The sequence below is a fragment of the Gymnodraco acuticeps genome, unplaced genomic scaffold, assembly GCF_902827175.1.
Source record: "Gymnodraco acuticeps unplaced genomic scaffold, fGymAcu1.1, whole genome shotgun sequence".
NCBI classification, from domain to species: Eukaryota; Metazoa; Chordata; class Actinopteri; order Perciformes; family Bathydraconidae; genus Gymnodraco; species Gymnodraco acuticeps.
The window spans coordinates 557,627-563,641 of NW_022990172.1; positions in this window are offsets into that span (position 1 = coordinate 557,627).

Consider the following 6,015-nt stretch of genomic DNA (forward strand, 5'->3'; position numbering starts at 1 on the left):
TTTCATTTATGTTCTTGTTAGATAAATGTGTTTTGCTGAAAAGGTGTGTGTTGTCTGGTAAATCACATGGCGTACTAAACCCTTCCTACTGAAGTCGAAAGCTTTACAAAAGTCACAAAAACACACGGTTTAAGTTCATTTACAAAATGTCAAAAGCTCAGTGATTTTCCTGTGTGTGTGTGTGTGTGTGTGGGGAAAGTACAGTATGTCTCCGTAGAAAGGAACAATAGAGGGCTGCCTGTTGCTTTGTCACATTGTCTTCATTGAATCTCAGGACATCACAGGTTTTGGTACAATTACATCGTTTTTAAAAAGCTTTGGGCCCCCATTGCCACACTGCATCCCACCCCCATCCTTTAAGGCCCACTCTTCCTTTCTCTAACATCTCTCTCTTTCCCCTCTTGGAGTATGTGACCACCTTGGAGCCCCAGACCTTTAACCCTAATGGGATTTCTGCGAGAAAAGGGGCTCCCTCCCTCACATCAAAGCAGGCCGACTCGCTGTTCCCTGACAGGCTCCGTCACTCAGCGACCGACCCCCCCCCCCCCCACACACACCTCACCTCCTGTTGTTAGTGCCAGCGCCCATCATCAAGCCTTGTGCTAATTCCTCCCGATTGACCCATGTAGAGGAGGAGGTGTCCTCCTTGCTTTCTCCTTAGTTTACTGGTCTGTTACATATAAGCATGATAATGGCAAGTGGCTTACCTCGGACAAGCATGCTAACGGCTCTTTTATACAAGCTAGCTTTGGTATGATCGCCCACACATCAATGCATTTAGGTATAAGAACATATCTCCATAAAGGAAGACAGGGAATGAACATGTAAATTCAATAGGATGGACTTTACTATATAAGTACAGTGTGTAGCATTTATTAATACCCATAGTTTAAAGGTGACAGTGCTGGTAGTCGGATAAGCTATGTGCAATAAAGTAGAAGATAAATGACACTAATGACATTTAACTACAATATGAACCTGTTCCTTCGAGCAACTGACCAATAATCTCAACACATTTCTCCTCCCACGCTGAAACTAGTCCCTGTCATTTTGCTAGAACCTCTGAAGACTGATTGAAGTCCTCCTTGGATCACGAACATCTGTAAAAGCTTCATGGCAACCTATCCAAAGTGTGTCCAAATATTTCACTCTGTACTTAAATGGTCACACATGTTCACTCTCTAAGCATCAATTAATCAATACTTTATTTATCCCTGGGGGAAATTAGCTCAGAATTACACCATATTAGAACAAATACATTTATATAAACAAGAATGAAGTACAACTGTTCAATACAAATCCTTGTTGCCAGAGGGACGTCTGAGGCACAGGAACATGGCAAGACGTCCTCCAAAGCACAGGTACCCTCTGAAGACTCATGAAGGCTAAGGCTCAAGGTGAAGACATGATGAAGACTCGGGCTTAATCCTTCTCGGCCATCAAAGAAAACCTTGGAAACGTTGTTGGTGGAAATGAGATGCAAGATATTGCATCCACTAACTATCACAACCCCAACACTATCTAAATCGTCACTCCTCAAAAAGGCATAGCTGAAATTAATATGACGTCCTCTACTGCGCTCAAGACCTACATCTTGCAGCATCTGGAGCCCATCTGGGTTCTTGAGGACAGGGACAATGTGAGAAAGAGAAAGTCTGTACAGAGCCCTATCACAGTATGGCTTTCGGTTTCTATCAGATGACCAAGAACTGGGAAGGACTCATAATGGCACCCTATGATAAACAAACTAGAATATACCACACCACCACCCCTAACACACACCATATACACACTCCAGACAGGCACTTCCCCAGACCTCTTGAGTAAATAACCTAAATTTCCCACTTCTTGTGTGTCAGGAAGTGCTACTTCCGGACATCTCCAGAGAAGAAGCAGGGAGACAATCACTCCCCTGGCTTCTCTCTTCCTCACATTCCCCACATTCACAACTACCAAACTATTAACTGAAATGTTTTATGGCTATACGTATCTTAAAATCCGCCCGGCTGCAACTTGGGTTCAAATAGAGGGTATTTCCAACATAGATTCTCTCAAGGCCAGAGATACAATTAGTATTCTTTACATTACGTCAACGTAACACAGACAAAATGAGCAGTGTACTTTATGATGCATTAACAGCAGATTATGTGATGGAAAATGTATTGAAAGTATTTTTTCATCTACTTGGTAAAATATATATCAAATCAAGTTTTATTTATACAGCACATTTTTAAAACGATTTTGGGTCGAGCCAAAGTGCTGTACATACAGTAAAAATACTTTGCAATAAGGACACTTTAAAAAAATACAACAGCACAGTTTGTGCAGAAAATACTTTGTGTTTGAGAAAAATGACACCCTCTGTCCTTAGACCCTCACATCGTACAAGGAAAAACTTCCAGAGAAAAACCCACAGTTTAAAGGGGAAATTGGGAGAAACCTCAGGGAGAGCAACAGAGGAGGGATCCCTCTCCCAGGACGGACAGACGTGCAATAGATGCCGTGAATCGAAGAGATAATACATTTTACAGCATAGGTAGACCAAATGTTTGGAAATGCATGTGTCTGTAATAAGAAGATGAATCCACGAGGATGTCAACAGTTCTGTGGGAGCCATCAGGGAAGTAGTATGATGAGAGTCAGGCAGGACCGCAGAGACAGGTTCAGCCACAACTCGAAGTCCAGGACTCAGATCCAGAACTCAGGATAGAGGATCCAGGACACAGGATCACAGCAACAGGATCAGCCACGACTCAGGATCCCGGCGTAGATATAGACACAAAAGAAAAATAAATTTGGGGGAGGCTGGGTTATTCAGAACATGAGTACACAGGTACAGACAGACAGAAGGAAGAAGCAAGGCGTCCCCCGACAGTCCGAGCCTATAGCAGCTAAACTAATGTGTATGCACTCCCTTAGGATAGGTTGAGGGAAAAGGGTAGCAAGTAAGAAGTAAGAAACAGAGGTGGAGAGGCACACGCAGGGAACAAGGTCTCCGCTGGAACCTTAATTGAAATTGGTGAGAGGTAAGGAGGTACGCTGTGACTACGGTCATAACACTCCCATGCCGGAATAGGCCTCTCTGCAACCTGTTACCCTCTAATAGAACCTCGAGAGGTCAGAGAGGGGAAAGGTTTTTGGATAAAGAGAAAATAGAATATCGTTATAAGTATACTTTGCCTGAGAGGAGTGTGTGTGTTGTGGATATATGTGGTTTCTTTCTTGAAAATGCTTTGCTTTCAATCCAGCAAATTATATATGTATGTCATAACATGTTCAAGCTTGAAGTGAAAGCAGACACCTATTGAAATATGTTCTGAACTAGTTCCTGCTAAAGTGTAAATGTTTCCTATCGCTTTGAGAGGATATAACTGCTTCCTTCTTCAATTCCTGTCTGCATTCACAGACTGCCCATCTATGTATTCCTACTTCCTGGAGAAAGGGCAAACGGGGCATGGAAAAAAGGATGTCCATTGGTAAAATGTTCCACCATCTTGGAAATTAGTGGAGGATGGGTATAAAAATACTAAAAACTAAATTGTATACTTTCACATTAATCAAAGACTGTACAAAACATCATTTTATAATTGCATCAGTAGTCTCTTACACTCTGAACACTCATGGATTCATTGACTGACCAATAGTCATTGCAACATTTTGACAGAAAAGAGGAGGTACGGCAACACACCAGGTCCACATTTGTATTATATGTAAAGGTGAATTGATAGGAAGGCATTATGTGGTGTAGAAAGAGTTTTAAAAAGTATGTAAATAAACCCCTGGGGATAACGTTGCAACTGTGCAATATACAGTTACATAACTTTACACGTGTGCAGTTGAAACCATAAAAAAGTAAGAATATGGGCGTGTTCCGAGAAAGCATGTAAGATACATTCATGGAACTTCACAGGTGTATCGTTGAGGTACAAAATGAAGGTTGAGTCCGGGGGGATTTGTTACTGCAATTGGCTGAATGAACTCTCCAGTGAAGTCTAAGCATTAATGCTGATAAACTTTAAATGGACAGGAGTTTCAAAGCAACATGATCATTTTTCCTCTGTAAAGTTATCTGTAAATGAGTAAGATGCCGTGCCCTGTGCCAGTATGCCATTGTCCACTGCAGTAACTGGATCCAGTGGGGCTGCTGGGAGTATCTGTTTTAAAGGAGTGATGAGTCAGTTGCAATGAAACAGTCTCCTACCTGTTTCTTCTTACATACCCTGAAACTAGGTGGATGTTCTCATCTCTGGTTTCCAGGACTGACCATTGCAACCTTTATCTGCTCAGTGTGGGTGGCTATGTGTGTGAAGACACTCGGGTGGAACACAGGTGGGAGGGTTGGGGGTGTCTGAAGTATGTGCAGATTTGAGCCTGAATGGTATTTCCAGAGTACTTGCTGTGAGAGTGAATAGAGCCAGAAACAAACACCGTCATGTTTTAGTTCAGAGGGTTTTATATTTTACCGTCGTCTTCTGGATTTCCCAATCCAATTTATACATTAAAAAGGTAAATTCCCCAGAATAATGCAAAACCATAATCCTGTCCTTTCCTGTTGTGATAATGCAGATACTGCAGAGTCCATTTGATTTGACATTGAGAGAAAAAAAAAACTTACATTTAATTCAAATTCAGAGTTTTGTATTCATATTCATTTAGTTTTCTATTGCCTGAATTACTTAAGACCGGTCTCCACTTCAGACTTTAGATCACTTTTAAAACCATTGCACTTGTCTTATACTTGGCTTTTCATAACAAGCCAAGTATAAGGCAAGTGCAATGGTTATGCAGGAGAGCAGAGGATTAACATTGGGAAGGCATTATTGTAGTCTTGAACAGAACTTGGTCTTGACTCAACTGGACACAGTCTTAGAAGAGTCTTGAAAGTCCTTGAAAGGTACATTTCTGTAGCGAGTGAGAGTCTTTTGTGTTTAGCTGAGACTGAGCTCTTGTCTGGAGATACACGAGAAGATGAATCTCCATCTGGCACTGCGACCATTCCGATGAAGAATAGGGGAGTTACTTCCTTTACAGTAGCAGGGTAACAGTCTTCAGTCAGGAGTAGTGTGCGGACTCACATGACACGTGGATGGCATGCAGCTCGGGGACATTAGCCCACTGACTCACTTCCACTTGGTTCAACCCCATGTGAGTCAGTTATCTGTCAATTCACCAGAGCCCAGTCATCGAGGAACCATTTCCCCCATATCCTCCTCTCCTTTCACTCTTTCTGTGATTCATTTGGGCCTCGGTGTGCCCCCTGCTTCACTTTTTACATTTGCCCTTCTTCCCCTCCTCTTTGGCTTTGAGCATGATCTCAGTTTAATGAAGACCAGGAAGGCTGACCGAACCACCACGGCAAAGAGCTTTCCTTTCCACATGCTGCTCAAAAACTACTCCTAAGTGGCATGACCGTGCGCGCACCATCCACATTTCCGCAAGGATCAAAGACATGCACTGCTTTTTAGAAATGCATCTGCAAATTCTTTGGCAGCTGAACAGTAAGATGAGTCAACAAGACTTGACTGGAGGGAAAACACATCCTCTGTGGATTCATGAAAAATCAAATCGCTATGCACCTAGAAGACCAAGATGTTTAAAGGTGGCAGATTTCTGTTGGCATAAAAAAGAGAAACACAGTGGTAACCTGAATCTGGTTTTAGGGGAATTCCACCTCATGTGTCTCATGACAAAACACATGGGACGCCAGAGTTTGAGAATGCGGCTCACCCAGGTCGAGGAATACTAAGGCGGTAACCATTTGGCACACAGTGATCCCTCTATTAAACTATTTATGTATAAGGCGTGAGCACATTGAAACTTATTTTTGATCAAATGCCAACTAATTATGTCTGAATGCTTCTTGAATGGATTCCTAGAATGTCACAGTATCCTGAAACACACCAAAAATAAAACATATACATTTATATCAAAAGTAGGAGGGTTCTAGTAAATAAGGTAGTGCAATGAAAATATGTTCCATTACAAAGATATATATTCTGCACCTTCACTCTTAGG